Source organism: Triturus cristatus, chromosome 1_1 (assembly GCF_964204655.1).
Source record: "Triturus cristatus chromosome 1_1, aTriCri1.1, whole genome shotgun sequence".
Lineage (NCBI taxonomy): Eukaryota > Metazoa > Chordata > Amphibia > Caudata > Salamandridae > Triturus > Triturus cristatus.
The window spans coordinates 18,952,191-18,973,492 of record NC_140579.1 but is presented as its reverse complement, the minus strand read 5'-3'; the positions used below and the strand labels follow the sequence as shown (position 1 = coordinate 18,973,492).

The window sequence follows — 21,302 nt, the reverse complement described above, 5'->3', positions numbered from 1 at the left end:
TCAGTTAAGTATAAACGGAGCGTCTCCTTAGTTTGTTTCTTAGATTTGGTATCCCTTCGGGATCGCTTTGATTTGGAACTTGCAAGCGTCAAAGCCGAAGGACTCGTGTATTCACGAGACTATCGCATTTTGATAATCCTTTGAAGTTTGAAACTAGACTAGTGAGCCAAGATGCCTAGTTCTAGTATATTTGGAAAATTGTGTTGTTTGGGTTGTAATAGGAACTCCCAATTGGAGGATTCGTGTCCGGTTCCTCCAATTGGAACTCCAAATTATGAGCTTTATGTAAAACATGGCGTGGGCCCCATTGCATATAGTGAAGTATGGATGCGATACAGTAGAAAAGATGGTGTTTTAAAATGGCCCCAAAACGGTAGTTATGACACAGATATCTTAGACAACTTAGAAGTAAAATTATTTAAAAAGAAAGCCCGGCCGGCGATGTTTGATTCGTTCCGCCTATGGCGAAAGGAAGCCAAACTGAAAGAAATTAGATTAGCAAAAAGAAATAGGAGAGAAAGAGGTATGTCGATAATGCAAGCAGCAGTACAGTTTAAAGATAATGAGGAGGAACAAATGAATGAGCAGTTGCACAGGCAGCGTAAACTAGGAATAGATAAAGGTTACCCAGTTTTGCCACACGTTCAGCGAGACAAGTTAGAAGAGAAGGAGAAAGATCTCCTAATGTCGCATTTGCTGAGTTCGCCGCCTTCTTACGCGCAGAGCGCTACTGCACCCCCGCAGCCTTTTAATATAAACCCCCGATCATTTTGCCACCAGTTTTGCTGCAGCCAGCAGCTCCCACTCTGCCCGCTCTGCCCGCTATGCCTGCTCTGCCCGCTCCGCCCGCTCTTGTAGCGCAGCCCCTTCAGGGACCGCCGACTGTACCGCCTGCTCCCCCTTTGCATCTAGCCTTGCCTTCCACATCAGCTGCCTCCCTTGACGCGCCTCCTAACAATGACGCCGCATCTGCACACGCGCCTACCACACTCCCTTCTGTTTTTTCCCCTATCCTGATGTCAGACTCCCCTTCGGCGCGACAACGCATAACCAGCGCCGTCGCTAACTTTATGTCACCTTTGTTTGGGTACCCTAGCATAAACCCCGGACCGGAACGTAAGCAACTACGCAGCCAGCGGCCCGGTCCCGAGGAAAAAGAAGTGTTAGATCACATGGCGCATAGATGGGTTATTTTCCCCTCAAGATACAATGTGGAATCCGTCCTAAGTGTTTTTAATCAATGGGAAGCACCAAAGCAGAGGTACGTGTTTGAACAGATGTGCGCTTTCCTTTGTCAAGAATTAGAGGATACTGGCTTAGAGCCAATCCCACAAGAACTTTGTCGTTTGCGGTTTAATTTCGACAAAGGCACGATTGTAGGCCCTGTTGTCGGAAAAGCAGTCTCTGCGCTGCTGTCTTTTAGGATCGGAGATCCTTCCCAGTCACTGTTCGAGCATGACCCGGTTGATAGAAAAGCGCGACAGTACCCCATGAGGGAAGTCGCTCCAGTATGGAAAGCAGCAGTTGCAGCCGATGGCAATCTAGGCATCGCCGCTGTTCCTGCTCATTTCCAGCGTGTTTGGGTACATGTTCCTTGGAGACGATCAGAAGTGTTATCGCTTAAACAAACTTTACCTGACCCCCGCAAAAATCCTGCAGGATATTACAAAGAGTTATCGCAAACAACAGGATCGTGTATCATGAATCTGGCTGACATAGATTTGCTGTTTGGGAGTGTTGTTCCGCAGCCTTTGTGGGGATTAATTCGTAATACAGACCATGCTGCAGAGCTAGGTGATACATGGGCTAACATTGTCATTGCTAATAATGGACAAGAAGGTGGTGCAAAACCTGAACCTTTGGTAGCAGAACTCCCTGCTAGAATCATTGAATACATGAAGACGTTAATGCCCGCGATGCGTGTAAACTGGGATAAATTGTCTGTGTGTAAACAGAAGAAAGATGAGACAGTGTCTGATTTTTTCACCAGGTTTGAAGAAACTTTTATCAACCACAGTGGTCAAGATATGAGTACAGAAGGTGGTCAACGATTATTTGTCGACAAATTTGTGCATAATTTGCTTCCCGAGTTGAGTAAAAAATTATAAGATTCAGAGAGTTCTTGGGCTGTTTCCTCATCAGCGCAAATACTGGCTACTGCACAGTATTACGAAAATAGGGATAAAGATGAGAAAGATAGAGCAGACAAGAAAACGAAAGAATTGAAAACAAAGGTTCTTTTACAGCAGGCTTACCCGCCACGTGGTAGCCAGAGTAATTATCAGCAACAGCCACAGTTTCATAGAAACGTGCAAAGATTTGGGTATCATCAGCAACGTGCTCCAGTAGGCCCTAATCAATGTTCATACTGCAAAGAAGAGGGTCATTTTAAATACAGTTGCCCCATCCTGGCACAGCGCGCTAATGGCGTTTTCAGTACCAGGGGTAGAGGTGGTCAGCAAGCGCCTAGAGGTAGAGGGCGTGGGAGCGTTCCACAGAACGCGCGTCCTCTTCCGCCTCAACATACCATTAATCGTTTTGATCAGCAAGGCAATGCCACTGGTAGGACGGCTCAGTACTATAATACTGACTATTATGCAGAAGATGAAGATACAGAAGGTAATGTTTACTAGGATAGCCATAGACAAAGAGAGGGAGTCGTTTCAGTGCCAGTGGATCTGAATGGACCGTATGTCAAGGTGACTACAGCGGGTGTGTCAGAACCTTTTCTGTTGGACACTGGCGCTGCAAAGAGTTCAATTATACACTCAAAACTCCCTGGCGCACCTTTGTCTGGCGAAATGAATGTTTCTGTTGGTTTTTCTGGCGCGCCGGTTAGGAACCCGATCTCTAGTCCTATTCCCCTTTCTATTGGACCTTGTGAGCTAAAAGCACCCCTTATCCTAACAACAGGTTGTGGTGAAAACCTGTTAGGCTTAGATTTGCTAAAGAGATTATATGCGACATTATATTGTTCCCCATCGGGAGTGCAACTTACACTTGGTAAGGAAGTGATTTCCCCAATATATTTGTCAAGGAATGAAATGCCAGCTGAATTGTTATCTCCCCCAGACGCCCTTTGGGCTTCTGGCCTCAATGATGTGGGTCTTTTGGAAATACCGCCATATGTGGTAACTTTGAAAGCTAATGTTAGATTGCCACGTATTCCCCAGTACAAAATCTCTAATGAAGGTGAGAAAGCATTGTTAGCGATTATCTATGATCTGATTGAAAAAGATGTAATTGAAGAGACAAGAGGTAACGTTTGTAATAGCCCTGTTCTGCCTGTATTAAAACGTACTGACCCTTCACAGCCACCTGTTTACAGATTCGTGATCGATCTTAGAGAGGTAAATAAGATTGTTGTACCACAGTTTCCAGTTGTCCCTGATATAACTGCCTTGTTAACTATGATTCCAGCTTCTGCTGCTTGGTTCTCAGTAGTTGATTTAAAGAATGCTTTCTTTAGCATCCCAATTGCAGAGGAAAGTAGGGACATTTTTGGTTTTAGCCTAGGAGGACGAAGCTTCCGTTTTAAACGCGCTCCCCAAGGCTACTGTGAAAGTCCATCAATATACAGCCAAGCTTTAAAAACACAACTTGACGCAATTGTTTTACCTAGTGGTGCTACACTTATTCAGTATGTGGACGATTTACTGATCGCCGCAGATACTGAGGAGATTTGCAGAGAAGCTACAGTGTCATTGCTGCGTCATTTGTCTGCCCTCCACCACAAAGTGTCTCTATCAAAATTGCAATATTGTCGAAAAGAAGTGACCTATTTAGGTCATCTCTTTTCAAAGGAGGGAAGGAAGCTGACCCCAGAGAGAATTCAGGCCATTGCAAAACTGAGTGTACCAAGAACACAGAGAGAAGTGCGTGCTTTCTTGGGTATTACCTCCTACTGTAGGCAGTGGATTCCCAGTTTCTCTTTGCTGGCAAAACCTTTAATAGCATTGACATGTAAAGATTCACCAAACCTCGTCCCATGGTCTGAGGAATGTCAGAAAAGTTTTTGGGAATTGCGTGAAGCATTGTGTTCCGCTCCTGTGTTGGGTATTCCTGACTACAGCAAGCCTTTTACATTGTATGTTCACGAGAAAGAAGGTTGTGCATTAGCAGTGTTGACACAGTCTTTTGGAGATCAACAGCGTCCATGCGCGTATTTTTCGTCGACTTTAGACCCGGTAGCTAAAGCATTGCCAAGTTGCTTAAGAGCCACAGCGGCAGCAGCTGTCTCTATTCGACAGTCTGCTGGTTTAGTAATGAACAATACATTGATCGTGATGGTTCCACATGCAGTGGACACACTGTTAAACAGGACCAAGACACAGCACTTAACTAGTGCTCGATTGTCAGGTTATGAGTTAACCTTATTAGCGAGTCATGTGCACATACAAAGGTGCAATACATTGAATCCAGCTACCTTGTTGCCAGTTGCAGCAGACGCAGATATGATTGAACAGCATGATTGTCTGTTTAGAACAGAAGAAGAAACAAAAGGAAGAGTGGATCTTAAAGATACTGCCTTGGATGAGTGTGATGGTACCTTATGGGTGGATGGTTCATGCTTCAAGCTCCCAAATGGTGATTCGACTGCTGCATATGCTGTCACGACTTTGCACATGGTTGTTGAAACTGCACGCATACCACATAATTCAGCTCAAGCAGCAGAGTTAATAGCACTCACGAGAGCATGCGTGTTATCAAAAGGTATGAAAGTGAATATATATACTGACAGCCAGTACGCCTTTGGCGTGGCCCATAGTTTTGGGCGTTTATGGAAAGAACGTGGGTTCCTGACCTCGCATGGAACCAAAATTCAGAATGGTCAGTTGGTGAATGATCTCCTTGAGTCTTTGACCTTGCCGTTACAAGTTGCGATTGTAAAATGCAGTGCGCACAAGAAAGTTACTGATGATGTTGGTCGCGGTAATGCATTTGCTGATGAAGTTGCGAAGGAAACTGCAAAGAATGTAGATAATCGAATGTATGTCGCAGGCCCTGCACGATGGGTTGGTGATGTTGGAATGTGTGAAGACACGATAGAAAGCGTGAAGTCTATTCAAGCTGAAGCCAGAGAGAAAGAGTTAAGCAAGTGGAGAGAAAGTACGGGTAAATTGGATGAAAATGGTTGTTGGGTTGATTTGTCAGAACATCAGCGTTGGTTATTACCCGATGCGTATGTGCTTGCAGTGGTGACGATGGCCCATGGAATGGCCCATATTAGTGTAAAAGGAATTTGCAAGTCATTGGCTCCAGTATGGCAAAATGCTGGAATTCTTAGATGTGCAGAGAATGTAGTTAAGAATTGCATGGTGTGTCTGAAATACAATCCTGGCAGGGGAACCCCAACTCCAGCTGGTCATTTTGTGCCTCCAACGTATCCGTTCGAGGTTTTGCAGCTAGATTTCATCCACATGGAAAGGTGCAACAATTTAAAATATGTACTCGTTGTTGTCTGCGCTTTTTCAAGATGGATTGAAGCATATCCCTTAAAAGACAACACTGCCTTATCCACAGCTAAAGCCCTTGTCAAAGAATTTTTCCCTAGATTCGGAATGCCAAGAATGGTCTGGAGTGATAATGGGAGTGAATTTGTGGGTCGAGTGATGAAAGAAGTATGTGAAGGGCTAGGCATCACACAGAAGTTCCACGCTGCAAATCACCCCCAATCAGCTGGATTAGTAGAATGCTATAACGGCACTTTAAAACTGAAATTAGCCAAGATCCAAGCGAGCTCTGGTCTAAAATGGCCCGACGCTCTGCCTTTAGCACTCCTGTCCACCAGAATGACTGTGCACTCACGAGTGGGACTTAGTCCTTATGAGATAGTTTTTGGCCGCCCAGCCAATATATGGGGCGTGCCAAGGCCTACAAAATTCAGCGAAATCGAACATCCAGTACTGCTTGATTACCTGTATGAATTGACGGCTAAATTGCGTGTTTTACATCAACAGGTGCATGACTCTCTGCCTCAGGCCTCAGAAGCTCCAGGACATTCTATCAATCCTGGAACATGGGTGTTGGTCCGGAACTTTCAGTGGGCGAAGAATGATGAGCCCCGCTGGATCGGCCCCCACCTCGTCCTTCTTTCCACAAGATCAGCGGTTCGAGTGAAGGGGAAGAAGAACTGGGTGCACGGCGCCCACTGCAAAAGAGTTCCTTTGCCTTTGCCACATGACCAGTGGGTCCAGAAAGGAATAGCTGACTCTGAAACTGAGACCGTGCCTCGGTTTTTACCCTTCAGTGATGCGCGTGTGAAAGAAACAAAGTCCGAACCAAAGAGTGACGATATTTCACAAGAAGCTGTGCATCCGTCAAGGCGATTGGACACTACAGAGCCTGAACTTTTGTTTCAAGACCACACAGTACCTGGGAAAACTCGGTACAATTTGAGGCCAAGAACCAAGGACAAATAAAAATTCTTTTTCCTTTGATATTTTTTTTTTGTACAGCTCTCCCATCTGAAAAGACTTTCTTATTTTGTGTATTTTTCCTTTTTCGAACCACCATCCGGGTTCAGCTGTAGGGTCGCGGTGTCAAGACTTTGGGGTACAAGCCGGAGACGTTAGGTCGACGGTTCTGGTTGGTCTAGGGCGTTCCCTGGACTGACAGGTGTACTCCTCAGCGGAAGAAACTCACCCGCCGCGAACGGCACAATTAGAGGATGGAGTTTTTCAAGATGGAGAGGCCTACTGAGGAAATGAACTTTAAAAGGAGAATGTGTAGAATTATGAATGGCAAACATTTTGCAATATTATGTCTGTTTATATTATTTAGCAGTGTGATATTCACCGTAGGATATGTATTTATGTCCACTCAAGTGCAACCCGCACCTACTGTGCAGCCTAAACCTCCTCCTGCCACCTCTTTGCACTCTTTCCACCCACTGCCTCAACACGAACAAGCTAGACGTGTTGAGTTCGCAAACAACTCATTTATTCAACTCCTGCACCAGCACCAGCTAGTTATGAATACGACCAATTGCTGGGTGTGTGGTTTAATGCCACACACCATTAATAAGGGTATCCCGTATCTAGTGCTGCCGTTTAGCTACAATGGATCATCATGGGCATTCCAGACTATGTTTCTATTTGCATTAGATGCCAACTCCCTACGACAACCGCGTTCCATCAGACCTAGCACAAACAATAAAGCCCTAATGAAAGGAGTTGTGGATATGAGCAGAGATATCGATGCATACACATCCATTCCCAAGGATGAGTTACGAGCTTATGTAGGTTGGAACGCGACGGGGTATAGCATTAGTCTGGTCGAAAGACAGCGTAAAATTTCATCCCCGATTTGGGTTGTGCCCCACATAGGTCGGCTCTGTCTACAAGGCAATGGTCAGAATCCTAGAGCTCAACTGGGGAACAGTGACTGTACTGAAACGTACACCTTCTCATCACAGTTTTCCCCTGCGTTTTTAGCTGCCAAGGGTACATACTTTGTTTGCAATGATCGAGCATATACATGGTTGCCCCCTGATTTTTCGGGCACATGTTATATTGCGAATTTTCTACCGCCGACATTTACTGCTGCCTCTGATTATCACAAGACCAGAGTTGTGAGAGGCGTGGTTAGCCAGGAGGATACTACCGGTCAGGAGGCGGGAGACTTCTTCATGGGTTTCCTGCCGTTTTGGGGACCAATGGTTAATAGTAGAAACCTAAAACAACTGACTCGTGTAGTTGAGTCCACTGTTAATGTAACGGCTGGTGCCCTTGGCAATCTAACAGCTGAGCTCCAAGCGGATCGCCTCATGACTTTGCAGAACCGGATGGTTCTAGACGTTATACTTGCAGACCGTGGTGGGGTATGTAAAGTCATCCAATCTAGCTGTTGCATTTTCATACCGGATAACGCTCCAACGGTTTATCAAGCCATCTCCAAACTGCACAAAATATCTGACTCTATTCATGTGGATAAAGGAGATTGGTCACTGTTGGGATGGTTCTGGGAATTGATATCTGCCTGGGGATGGAAGATTCTGATGGTCATTGGAATGATCTTAGCCATTCTTTTCCTGTTTTGTCTGTGCGTACAGTGTGCTCCTGCAATATGTGGCCTCTGTGCTACATTGTGTGTAAGGAAGCCTGTAACGAGAGACGAGCTAAGCAATAGGATGATGCTACAGCAACATCTCCACGACCTTCTGAATATAGAGCCTGACTCAGACTAGTACAAGCATGTTGATTGCCTACGTAAGGGCAAAAGGAGGGTCTGTGGTACTTTAGAATTTGGGACCTCATGGTAGGAGTGGCCCTGCCATGCCTACCTTGGCATTCTGGACCGCGAACGCGATATGCGGTATGTACAAGCATTTATCGAAACATTTCATCGATGAAATGTTTCCTTACATCACAACATTACATACGTACTTCATGGATCCCATGTAATAGCGAGAAGCGATTAATGATTGCCCTCACATAGGCTATGTTAGGCATACACTGGTTTAAAAGAATACGTGAACCTCGCAAGGACCGCCCTGCCCGAGGTCAGCCCGGTCCCACCACTTCCCCCATCCTATTGTCACCTGTGATTAGCATCAGTACTTTGTCACACCGCGAAGCCTTTTCATCCCACACGAGGCCCAGCTAATCTCTTTCACACCCCACTCTGCTTCCCGCTTTATGACCTACTTTACGAGGGAGAGGTGTCCGTGTTTATTGGGGTCTCGGATATCGAATGAGGGCTCTGAGCTTCACGGGGTGAATAATGATGAGCAGGCCGAACTGAAACGTGGGAACGTCATCATGACTCTGCCGTTTGTTTGAAATGTATACATCTGAATGAGCATATCATAAAGCGAAGGAATGTGTGTCTGCAAGCATGGTATTTTGCATATAAGGAGAAGGCCGTTTTGGTACGGAGAGCAGTCTCCTGAGAACATACTCGTGTGTACTTCTAGGATTTCTGTTACTGACTGCAGTCATAATAAACCGATCTCTGACGCCACCGCAAGACTCTGTGTTTCTGTGATCCAAGACAGGAAAGAACCCGAAGTCGTAGGGCGCTGCCCCTGGCACCGCTGGTGTTCTAAAATCGCCAGTACTTCATAAGAACCCCCTGACACCAGAACAGCAGATGTGATTGACCTGTTTAGAAGAGGACACAGAAGAGCTCCGCATCTACAACAAAGAGATTTTGCCAAAGGAAAAGAGGGATATTCTGTCCCTGAGGCAACTTTCTTTGAACCACTGGATCAAGACTCATCCTGGGCCAACTCCCCCAGCTAGAGGGATGCCTGCGAGACCCTGCAGCATCATCAGACTCCCCTGGACTAGAGGTACTAGTAGTCCCCTGCAACCTGCAGGTAAACCAAAGCTCTGGATCTGAAGATTGCCCAAATCCAGATGGTCTAGCGCATTGTGGGAACTGTAGTCCTGCCTTTTTTTAAATTTATTTTTAGAGTTTTATATAGCGCAAACTAGACCCGAACATATCGGCTATCAGAGCGCTTTACACAAGCACCAGTTTCGTTACAGAAGGACACATTAATTTTTGCTAGGCACGGGGAGATTAAATGATTTGCCCAGAATCACAGGATGTTGAGCGTCGGTGCCGAGACTCGAGCCCGGTTCCCCAGCTTCGAGGTCACCTGCTCTAGCCGTAAGGCTACATCCTTTCCCCTCTTGCCTTCTGCAAAGTTTCAGGCAGCTACCATGTTACCGGGACCACCGGAAGTCGAAGAAACCATTGGCTCCTGTTACCGCTGCTAAGGCTTTTTGGTCACCAGGCCGGTAACCGATCCTCTAACTCAACGCTGCATCAAGAGGGCATTCCACAGCACCCGACATTGATGTCTGCAACAACCCCACACTTATGTTTTTGCACTTCTTTTCCCTGCAGCACTGGTTAAGCAGCAAAAGCATCTCCTCCGCGCTCCTGTTTGGCACCAAGGACAGCCAGCACAATTCTGCACCCGGGCTCCACGGGCCAGGTGAAATTTAACTGACTGTTGTGGCTTGGTTCAGGGACCTGCACAACTTTAAGCCTGCAAGGGTACAACGCAACTCAACTTCTAAATGACTGATTGTCACTACTAGTTTTCTCCGTTAACCCCAAGACTCAATATTCACTGTATTTTACTGCACTGATTTTCTATTGTTTCGGAAATCTATAAATCCGGTTATACATATGCTCTTTCGTTCATTTTAATGTCTAAATTAAGATAAAAATACAATTTGTATCGGATTTCTCTCGAGTCGTGTCAAGTGTAGGAGAGTAGGGTCTGCTTTCTATGTTCACCCCCACTTTTTGCTTTTGCTTTACTGGTTTTCGACTTAGATGTGGCTGTGGGCCTGCTAATCAGACCCACAGCCCAGCTGTTCTCTCTCTAAATTCATACTATGTACTTTAGGTGCATAACCCAATTGGTAGGGATCACCTTATTGGACCCTATACAGTGTACCTTAGGTACCCAGGGCATAGGTGTACCCTAGGCCTACCAGGGGCTGCAGCATGTATTATGCCACCCCTGGCCTGGCCTACCATTCTGACACAACTGGCTGATCACTCAGCTGGGGCAGGGTTGTGTAATCACTCCTTGCTTAGGTGTAGTATTCCTATACCTAACATATATATAGACACATGTGTACCTATCAGCCACTCCTATGGCAGGCCTTAAAAATCCTGAAGGCAGAGTGCTTGGTAACATGTGAGATGGTGCTCCAGCATGAGCTGAGCCTGTCTGCAGCTTTCGGAACCATGTCCTTATAGCTGTTCTATGATATAGCCTACCATATACTCTTAAAGTGCCTTATAATCTTAAACGGTTATGGTAACTATGGTTTGGCTTTATCGAAACATGTCGTGTAAGGTGTCTAACACTGTGGAATAATACCCCCATGCCATTCCTGGACATGAGGATATTATTCCCCCCTTCTAGAGGGAAAGACATGTTAAAATCATACTTTGCTGTTAGCCTCTGACCAAAGCCTCAGCATCACAAAATGGATGCTGCTGCCACGACACAAGTCTGACCTCCTGCTGCTGGGAGTGATCCCAGCCAGGGAGGCCTGGACAATAGGTTTCCTGCTTGGGGAGGTGCTAGCACCTCCCCAGACAGCCTTTAGTGTATTGGGGCAGGGTGGGCTGAAAGGAATGAGACATGCCTGGGGCACACAAGGTGCTCCATGCATAGTCCAGTTCAAACCAGCGCTGGGGCACTCCAGCCCCAGCTCTGGCGCGAAACTGGACAAAGGGAAGTGGGTGTAACCACCCCCCTCCCAGGTCCCACCCATAAGGCGTGACCTAGCAGGTAACCCAGCCCTCCAGATTAGTATAAGAGTGGGAGCTGGGGCTCCAGGACTTTGGATTATCCTGAACCTGCAACTTGAACAGAAACTCTGGACCTTCGACATTCGACGAAAGAAGAAGACTGAAGAATCTCCCTTGTGGCTAAGGAGTGGCTACCCTGGGCAACCAGGCACCATCAAGAGACTACCCTTTGCTTTGCTGAAGTTCTACGAGGGACCGACTGCAGAGCCTGACCAGAGACTCGACTTCCAGACTTCTCCGACCCTGATCCACATCCACAGCCGAGCTGAGATCCGTGGAGGCGACGAGAGACGTGGGACCGGCTACCTGGGAAAAGTGGCGAGTATCTTACAGCGCAGCTTCTGAGGCACCCTCGAAGTTGTGCATTGGGGATTGAGAAGCCCCGACCCCAAGCACCATCTGCACCGAAGATCAGCCCCCCACACTCCACGAGTCCTGCGTGGGGCCCTTCTGCATTTTCCTGCTTGCCGCGTCTGTCCGGTTGCTTGCCCGTTGGCTAGTGGCCTCTGTGACGACGCACCTTTAAATCTTCACCGCTGGTTTGGCTCCTCCAGACTGGCTCCTGCTTCCCTGTGAAAGAGAAGCACCCCAGACCTTCCTGGTCTGCACCAGAAGCAAGTCCTTCATCCTGCGTGGGTTCAGCTTGCCAAGACTTGGTGAGTCCTAGTCCAACTTCGACGCCGCCGACAGCAAGAGCCTTCGTGGGACAGCTCACTTCCGGGTCCTGGTCGTCTTCAACGCCTCCTGGTCCTCGTGGCTGCTGAGACAAGCGTCACCCCTTCACCTGCAATCCTCCGACGTCGTCTGGTTCCTTCCTGGTTCCACGTGGTCACTGGCAAGTGACCCAGACTCTGTCCCTTCTGCTTGCAGGTACCCTTCCTTCCTGATCCCAGCCTTGGGATCCACCGGACACTCTTCACTGACTGCCTGTCAGCAACTTTCTTCAGGCATCCATAGGAGTCGACGACGAAACCCGACGCAACTTCACACCTATGCACCCGCAGCCTGTGGGCTAGGTAACTTGGGTGCTCCGGTGCTCATCAGGGTAGTGACTATCCTAGTGTCTAAGTTTCAAGTCTCAACCTCCTAGCTTTACCAGAAGTGTCCTAAATCTTATTAATTCAAAACTGTACTATTCCTATCGTTTATACGCATTACGCGTGAGTGTTTCCACTCTGCACTTGAATCCTGTGGGCCTCCCACTTCCTAACCTTGGGTAGTGTAGTGTAGCCCCAGCGATTCCCTAGGCCTAGGCCTATCCCATTTCCGTGACAGTGGTTCTTATACCACTTACTTAGTATATGGTTTGCGTGGCCCCTAGGGCCTAACTGTATTACTTACCTGTGTGACTTAATGTATGCATAAATAAGACTGTGTTGTACTTACCTCATATCTCATAAAGAGTGCTGAGGGTTTGCTTAGAATAAATACACTTTATTTTATATATATCTGTTGTGGTGTCCTTTCATTTGGTATTCAAGGGGTTACAAATGGTATAACAGCTGGCTTCACATGCCATACAGAGTTTAGCCTAAGACTGCTCTTGTCCATGCTACCACTAGGATAGCTGGTCTATAAGGTTGACTTTACAACCATCACCATAAGGGTTGTTTGGACTGATATAAGGTGTACACTAGAACTAGTGACATCATACATCAGGCCAACTTCTCACATTGGTGAGCAGCGGTTGGGATCTGAGCTTGCTGTTGTAATACCATTGTAATCTTGAGATACTGAATTGAAAGATCACACAGATATTGTTTTGGTACATATAACATAGATTATAATACTTAAGTCCTACTGGACTTAGTTGTTGTAGGTTGAAGGGCCTAGCACACCCTGACTACAACTACTAGAAAGGTTTAGTAGATACAACTAGTGTAGGTAGGTGCACACACCACACCAGATCATGTCTCTGGGAGGAGATCAGACTGATACTCTCTCAGGAGGGCTAATCCCTAAAAAGATACCCTCTAGATATGATACCCTAACTTTTCAGGAGATGAGACAATTGTGTACCTCCAGAAAGTTAAAACAGGGTTCAAACCCTACCCTCATACAGCTAGTGGAGATATTAGAAGAGTATGACACTCAGAAACTCTCCCAGGATGGTGCCTTAGGTACCAATGGGGGTCTACCAGCTACAGATGAGTCAGGAGGGACTTCTGAAGATGAGGTAGATAGCCAGGTCCAAGTCAGGAGACTTAGCAAGACTAACCTAAGCTTACTTGGGGATCAAGATGCGGCCCCCCCCATCCAGACCCCCCAGTAGACTTAACCAGAGAGGAGGGAGGGGAAGATCCCATTCCAGGGAATCTAACCACTCTCATGTCTCTAATAGCTCCCATGCTTCTTCTCACAGGGGAATGACTTCCCCACAGAGAAGAGAGCATCAGGCCAGAATGAGAAAAGTCAATCTAAGGATTGAGAGGGAAGAACTTGCCCTTGCCAAGGAGAGACTTGCTCTGGCCAGAGAGCAAAAGTTAAGTGGGCTAGGACCCACTGGTGGCAGCAATACCCCTAGAGATAGAGACAGGACCTTTGAAAATAAGAACCTGAGCAAGATTGTCCCTCCCTACAAGAGTGGGGATGACATCCATAAATGGATAACTGCTTTGGAGAGGGCTTGCAAAGTACAGCAGGTACCCCAAAGTCAGTGGGCAGCTATCTTGTGGCTCTCCTCTGAGAAAGGTAGAGACAAGCTCCTCACAGTTAGTGATGAGGATGCTGATAATTACACTGTCCTAAAGAGTGCTCTAATTGATGGGTTTGGCCTAAACACTGAACAATACAGGTTGTTGTTCAGGGATACCCAGAAGACACAGACTCAGGACTGGACTGACTTTGTAGACTGTGCCACTAAGGCTTTGGAAGGCTGGCTATTGGGAAGTAAGGTTAAGGACTATACAGGATTGTATAATTTGATCATGAGAGAACAAATCCTTAACAATTGTCAAAACCAGCTACTGCATCAACACCTGATTGACTGTGATCTGACTTCTCCCCAAGAATTGGGAAAGAAGGCAGATAGGTGGGTCAGGACTAGGATTAAGCAGAAAAACCAGAACCAGGGCGGTGATCAGAAAAAGGCAGACCAGAAGGGTAATGATCAAAAACAAAAGGACCAGAAGTCTTCACCAGGCCCCCAAAAGGCTCAGGGGGAGGGTGGTCCCAAAAAGGATAAAAAGAAAGATGGGCAAAAGAAACCATGGTGCAACTACTGTAAGTCTAACTCACATTGGTTTAGTGAGTGCACCAAAAAGGATAAGCCCCCAGCCACCATTGCCCCTAAGGGGGAAACATCCTTTACCACGCAACCATTACAACGCGGTATGGTTACATCGTGGTTTTTACAACGAAAGTCGTTACACCGACTTGCACTGGAGGGCGCTCTAGACTAAGGAATAGTGGGAATTACTATTCCAACACCTTCCCTACTGTACGTAGACTGGAGTTGGAATAGTAATTCACACTATTCCTAAATCCAGCGCCCTCCAACGCAAGTCGATGTAACGACTTGCGTTGTCAAAACCGCGATGTAACATACCGCGTTGTGATGGTACGCTTTGTACCATCATACATCCCCCCTAAGGCAACTGTACCCCCTAGTCCAGCTGTAAGTGGTGGTTCCCAGCAAAAGGGTGTAGTAGGGTTGACCCTGGGAGCTGAGGAGGATTCTGGCCTAGTCAGAATGCCAACTCAGGCTGTTCTGATCTGTGATGGGGACATAGCTTTGTCCTCTACTATAGGTCCCAGTAACCTGGGCAAGTACAGACAGACTCCTTTTATTAACCAAAGAATGGCTCAGGCCTACAGGGACACTGGGGCTAGTGTCACAATGGTGACACCTGCCTTTGTGGACCCTGCACAGATCATACTAGGTGAGAATTACCTAGTGACCAACGCTAGCAATGCCACTACTTCCCATAGTGTGGCAGTTGTTAACTTCTCCTGGGGAGGGGTAACTGGCCATAAGAAAGTTGTTGTTAGTTCAGACCTTCCTGTGGAATGCTTGTTGGGAAATGATCTTGAAACTTCAGTTTGGTCTGAAGTGGAGTATAGGACCCATGCAGAAATGCTGGGGATAGATGCACATGTCCTTGCTGTGACCAGGTCACAGGCCAAAAAGTGTAACACTGAACAGGGGCTGGATCCTGGGACAATGGACCAGACACAACCCAAGAGAAAGAGCAGTAGGGGTAAGGCTGGGCCTTCCCCCCTGCCTCAGGTGGAGAGTCAGCCCTCAGAGGAGGATGATTCAGAGAGCCCTGAAGGAACTGTCCTAGAAGAACTGGAACCTGATCAGGTTGAGTTTCTTGGGACAGGGGGACCTTCCAGGGCAGAACTGAGGCAGGCCCAGTTAGACTGTCCTTCTCTTGAACCCCTCAGACAGCAGGCTGCTGCTGAGGCTGCAGGGAATGCTCAAGGTACCCATAGAGTGTATTGGGATGAAGGGCTACTGTACTCAGAGGCTAGAGACCCCAAGCCTGGTGCTTCCAGGAGGTTGGTCATACCATTGAGTTTCAGAGGCTTCCTTCTTACCTTGGCCCATGATATTCCCCTTGCAGGACACTTAGGCCAGAACAAGACTTGGGACAGGCTTGTCCCTCACTTTCACTGGCCTCATATGTCAGAAGATACAAAGGAGTTTTGTCGCTCCTGTGTCACCTGCCAAGCCAGTGGCAAATCAGGTGGCACCACAAAGGCCCCCCTCATACCACTACCTGTGGTGGGGGTTCCCTTTGAAAGAGTGGGCATAGATATTGTAGGACCAATGGACCCACAAACAGCATCTGGGCACAGATTTATACTGGTGATAGTGGACCATGCCACCAGGTATCCAGAAGCTATACCCCTAAGGACCACAACAGCTCCTGTTGTGGCAAGAGCCCTACTTGGAGTCTTCTCCAGAGTAGGATTTCCAAAGGAGGTTATTTCTGACAGAGGTGCCCACTTCATGTCAGGCTACTTGACTGCAATGTGGAAGGAGTGTGGTGTAAACTACAAATTCACTACTCCCTATCATCCACAGTGCAATGGGCTTGTGGAGAGATTCAACAAGACCCTAAAGGGAATGATAAAAGGTTTACCAGACAAGCTTAGGCGAAGATGGGACATCCTTTTACCCTGCCTTCTGTTTGCTTACAGAGAGGTCCCACAAAAGGGGGTTGGCTACAGCCCTTTTGATCTTTTGTTTGGGCATCCTGTAAGAGGACCCCTGTGTTTGGTAAGGGAAGGATGGGAGAGACCTCTCAGACAACCCAAACTGGACATAGTGGATTATGTACTTGGTCTCCGCTCCAGGATGGCAGAGTATATGAAGAAGGCTTCTAAAAACCTTGAGGCAAGCCAAGAACTTCAAAAAGCTTGGCATGACCAAAAGGCTGTGCTGACTGTATACCAGCCAGGACAGAAAGTGTGGGTGTTGGAGCCAGTGGCCCCAGCAGCACTCCAAGACAAATGGTCTGGACCCCACACTATTGTTGAGAAAAAGGGAGAAGTCACCTACTTGGTGGAACTTGGGACTCCCAGAAGCCCCCACAGGGTGCTTCATGTCAACAGATTGAAGGCATATGTTGACAGGGCAGACATGGGCTTACTCATGGCTACAGATGAGGGGCAGGAGGAAGAGAGTGACCCTCTCCCAGACCTGTTGACTCAGAACCCTGATGATGGCTCAGTGGATGGTGTGGTTTTTCTGACAGCCTCCCTGATCATCAGCAACAGGACTGCAGGCAAGTTCTGCAATCCTACAGACATATGTTCTCTCTGACCCCAAGTCAGACAAACTGGTGCATCCATGAGGTGGACACTGGTGACAGTCTGCCTGTGAAGAGTAAAATCTACAGGCAACCTGACCATGTCAGGGACTGCATAAAAATTGAGGTACAAAAGATGTTGGAGCTGGGAGTCATTGAACCTTCAGAGAGCCCTTGGGCTAGTCCTGTAGTCCTGGTGCCTAAACCTCACACCCAAGATGGTAAGAGAGAGATGAGGTTTTGCGTGGATTACAGAGGTCTCAATGCTGTCACTAGGACAGATTCCCATCCAATACCTAGGGCAGATGAGCTCATTGATAGATTTGCAGCTGCCAAGTTTTTGAGTACATTTGATCTAACAGCAGGCTACTGGCAAATCAGGCTAGCTGAGGATGCAAAGGCCAAAACTGCCTTCTCGACCCCAGGAGGACATTATCAATTTGTGGTAATGCCCTTTGGTTTGAAGAATGCACCTGCCACTTTCCAAAGGCTGGTGAATCAAGTCCTTACAGGCCTGGATGACTACTGTGCAGCTTATCTTGATGATATTGCTGTCTTTAGCTCCACCTGGGAGGATCACCTGGTCCACCTGAGGAATGTTTTAGAGGCCCTGCAAAAGGCAGGCCTCACTATCAAGGCCACTAAGTGCCAGATAGGGCAGAGCAAGGTTGTATACCTGGGCCACCTAGTAGGTGGGGGTCAGGTTCAACCACTGGAGAGCAAGATCCAGACCATAAAGGACTGGACTCCTCCAACTACCCAGACTAAGGTCAGAGCTTTCTTGGGCCTGTCTGGGTACTACAGAAAGTTTGTTAAGAACTATGGGTCCATAGTGACACCACTTAATGACTTGACCTCCAAGAAGATGCCAAAGAAAGTTCAGTGGACAGCAAACTGTCAAAAAGCAAATGATTACCTGAAGCAGGCCATGTGCAGTGCACCTATTCTGAAAAGTCCTGACTACTCCAAAGAGTTCATAGTCCAGACAGATGCTTCTGAGTTAGGTGTGGGAGCTGTCCTTTCACAACTGAATGTAGATGGTCAAGACCAGCCCATTGCTTTTATAAGTAGAAGGCTGACCCCTAGAGAGAAACGTTGGTCAGCTATTGAGAGGGAGGCCTTTGCTGTGGTTTGGGCCCTGAAGAAGCTGAGGCCATACTTGTTTGGCACTCACTTCAAGATTCAGACAGACCATAAGCCCCTCTTGTGGCTAAATCAGATGAAGGGTGAAAATCCCAAACTTCTTAGGTGTTCCATTTCCCTACAGGGGATGGACTTCACAGTGGAACATAGACCTGGGACTGACCATGCCAATGCAGATGGACTCTCCAGATATTTCCACTTAGAGCATGAAGACTCAACTGGTCAAGGTTAGTTTAATGTCCCTAAGTTTGGGGGGGGGGGTTGTGTAGGAGAGTAGGGTCTGCTTTCTATGTTCACCCCCACTTTTTGCTTTTGCTTTACTGGTTTTCGACTTAGATGTGGCTGTGGGCCTGCTAATCAGACCCACAGCCCAGCTGTTCTCTCTCTAAATTCATACTATGTACTTTAGGTGCATAACCCAATTGGTAGGGATCACCTTATTGGACCCTATACAGTGTACCTTAGGTACCCAGGGCATAGGTGTACCCTAGGCCTACCAGGGGCTGCAGCATGTATTATGCCACCCCTGGCCTGGCCTACCATTCTGACACAACTGGCTGATCACTCAGCTGGGGCAGGGTTGTGTAATCACTCCTTGCTTAGGTGTAGTATTCCTATACCTAACATATATATAGACACATGTGTACCTATCAGCCACTCCTATGGCAGGCCTTAACAATCCTGAAGGCAGAGTGCTTGGTAACATGTGAGATGGTGCTCCAGCATGAGCTGAGCCTGTCTGCAGCTTTCGGAACCATGTCCTTATAGCTGTTCTATGATATAGCCTACCATATACTCTTAAAGTGCCTTATAATCTTAAACGGTTATGGTAACTATGGTTTGGCTTTATCGAAACATGTCGTGTAAGGTGTCTAACACTGTGGAATAATACCCCCATGCCATTCCTGGACATGAGGATATTATTCCCCCCTTCTAGAGGGAGAGACATGTTAAAATCATACTTTGCTGTTAGCCTCTGACCAAAGCCTCAGCATCACAAAATGGATGCTGCTGCCACGACACAAGTCTGACCTCCTGCTGCTGGGAGTGATCCCAGCCAGGGAGGCCTGGACAATAGGTTTCCTGCTTGGGGAGGTGCTAGCACCTCCCCAGACAGCCTTTAGTGTATTGGGGCAGGGTGGGCTGAAAGGAATGAGACATGCCTGGGGCACACAAGGTGCTCCATGCATAGTCCAGTTCAAACCGGCGCTGGGGCACTCCAGCCCCAGCTCTGGCGCGAAACTGGACAAAGGGAAGTAGGTGTAACCACCCCCCTCCCAGGTCCCACCCATAAGGCGTGACCTAGCAGGTAACCCAGCCCTCCAGATTAGTATAAGAGTGGGAGCTGGGGCTCCAGGACTTTGGATTATCCTGAACCTGCAACTTGAACAGAAACTCTGGACCTTCGACATTCGACGAAAGAAGAAGACTGAAGAATCTCCCTTGTGGCCAAGGAGTGGCTACCCTGGGCAACCAGGCACCATCAAGAGACTACCCTTTGCTTTGCTGAAGTTCTACGAGGGACCGACTGCAGAGCCTGACCAGAGCCTCGACTTCCAGACTTCTCCGACCCTGATCCACATCCACAGCCGAGCTGAGATCCGTGGAGGCGACGAGAGACGTGGGACCGGCTACCTGGGAAAAGTGGCGAGTATCTTACAGCGCAGCTTCTGAGGCACCCTCGAAGTTGTGCATTGGGGATTGAGAAGCCCCGACCCCAAGCACCATCTGCACCGAAGATCAGCCCCCCACACTCCACGAGTCCTGCGTGGGGCCCTTCTGCATTTTCCTGCTTGCCGCGTCTGTCCGGTTGCTTGCCCGTTGGCTAGTGGCCTCTGTGACGACGCACCTTTAAATCTTCACCGCTGGTTTGGCTCCTCCAGACTGGCTCCTGCTTCCCTGTGAAAGAGAAGCACCCCAGACCTTCCTGGTCTGCACCAGAAGCAAGTCCTTCATCCTGCGTGGGTTCAGCTTGCCAAGGCTTGGTGAGTCCTAGTCCAACTTCGACACCGCCGACAGCAAGAGCCTTCGTGGGACAGCTCACTTCCGGGTCCTGGTCATCTTCAACGCCTCCTGGTCCTCGTGGCTGCTGAGACAAGCTTCACCCCTTCACCTGCAATCCTCCGACGTCGTCTGGTTCCTTCCTGGTTCCACGTGGTCACTGGCAAGTGACCCAGACTCTGTCCCTTCTGCTTGCAGGTACCCTTCCTTCCTGATCCCAGCCTTGGGATCCACCGGACACTCTTCACTGACTGCCTGTCAGCAACTTTCTTCAGGCATCCATAGGAGTCGACGACGAAACCCGACGCAACTTCACACCTATGCACCTGCAGCCTGTGGGCTAGGTAACTTGGCTACTCCGGTGCTCATCAGGGTAGTGACTATCCTAGTGTCTAAGTTTCAAGTCTCAACCTCCTAGCTTTACCAGAAGTGTCCTAAATCTTATTAATTCAAAACTGTACTATTCCTATCGTTTATACGCATTACGCGTGAGTGTTTCCACTCTGCACCTGAATCCCGTGGGCCTCCCACTTCCTAACCTTGGGTAGTGTAGTGTAGCCCCAGCGATTCCCAAGGCCTAGGCCTATCCCATTTCCGTGACAGTGGTTCTTATACCACTTACTTAGTATATGGTTTGCGTGGCCCCTAGGGCCTAACTGTATTACTTACCTGTGTGACTTAATGTATGCATAAATAAGACTGTGTTGTACTTACCTCATATCTCATAAAGAGTGCTGAGGGTTTGCTTAGAATAAATACACTTTAGTTTATATATATATATCTGTTGTGGTGTCCTTTCATTTGGTATTCAAGGGGTTACAAATGGTATAACAGCTGGCTTCACATGCCATACAGAGTTTAGCCTAAGACTGCTCTTGTCCATGCTACCACTAGGATAGCTGGTCTATAAGGTTGACTTTACAACCATCACCATAAGGGTTGTTTGGACTGATATAAGGTGTACACTAGAACTAGTGATATCATACATCAGGCCAACTTCTCACATTGGTGAGCAGCGGTTGGGATCTGAGCTTGCTGTTGTAATACCATTGTAATCTTGAGATACTGAATTGAAAGATCACACAGATATTGTTTAGGTACATATAACAT

General features: G+C 47.7%; 1 long non-coding RNA gene across 1 annotated transcript in view; it reads left to right on the top strand.

Moving 5' to 3' along the window:
* The window catches only part of LOC146869165 (uncharacterized), a 61,445-nt gene extending 55,398 nt beyond the window's left edge, over positions 1-6,047 (top strand). Inside the window, exon 3 of the long non-coding RNA XR_014981350.1 lies at positions 5,961-6,047. This is a non-coding gene — a long non-coding RNA (uncharacterized LOC146869165). The remainder of the gene's footprint in view (positions 1-5,960) is intronic.
* The last annotated feature ends 15,255 nt before the right edge of the window (positions 6,048-21,302 follow it).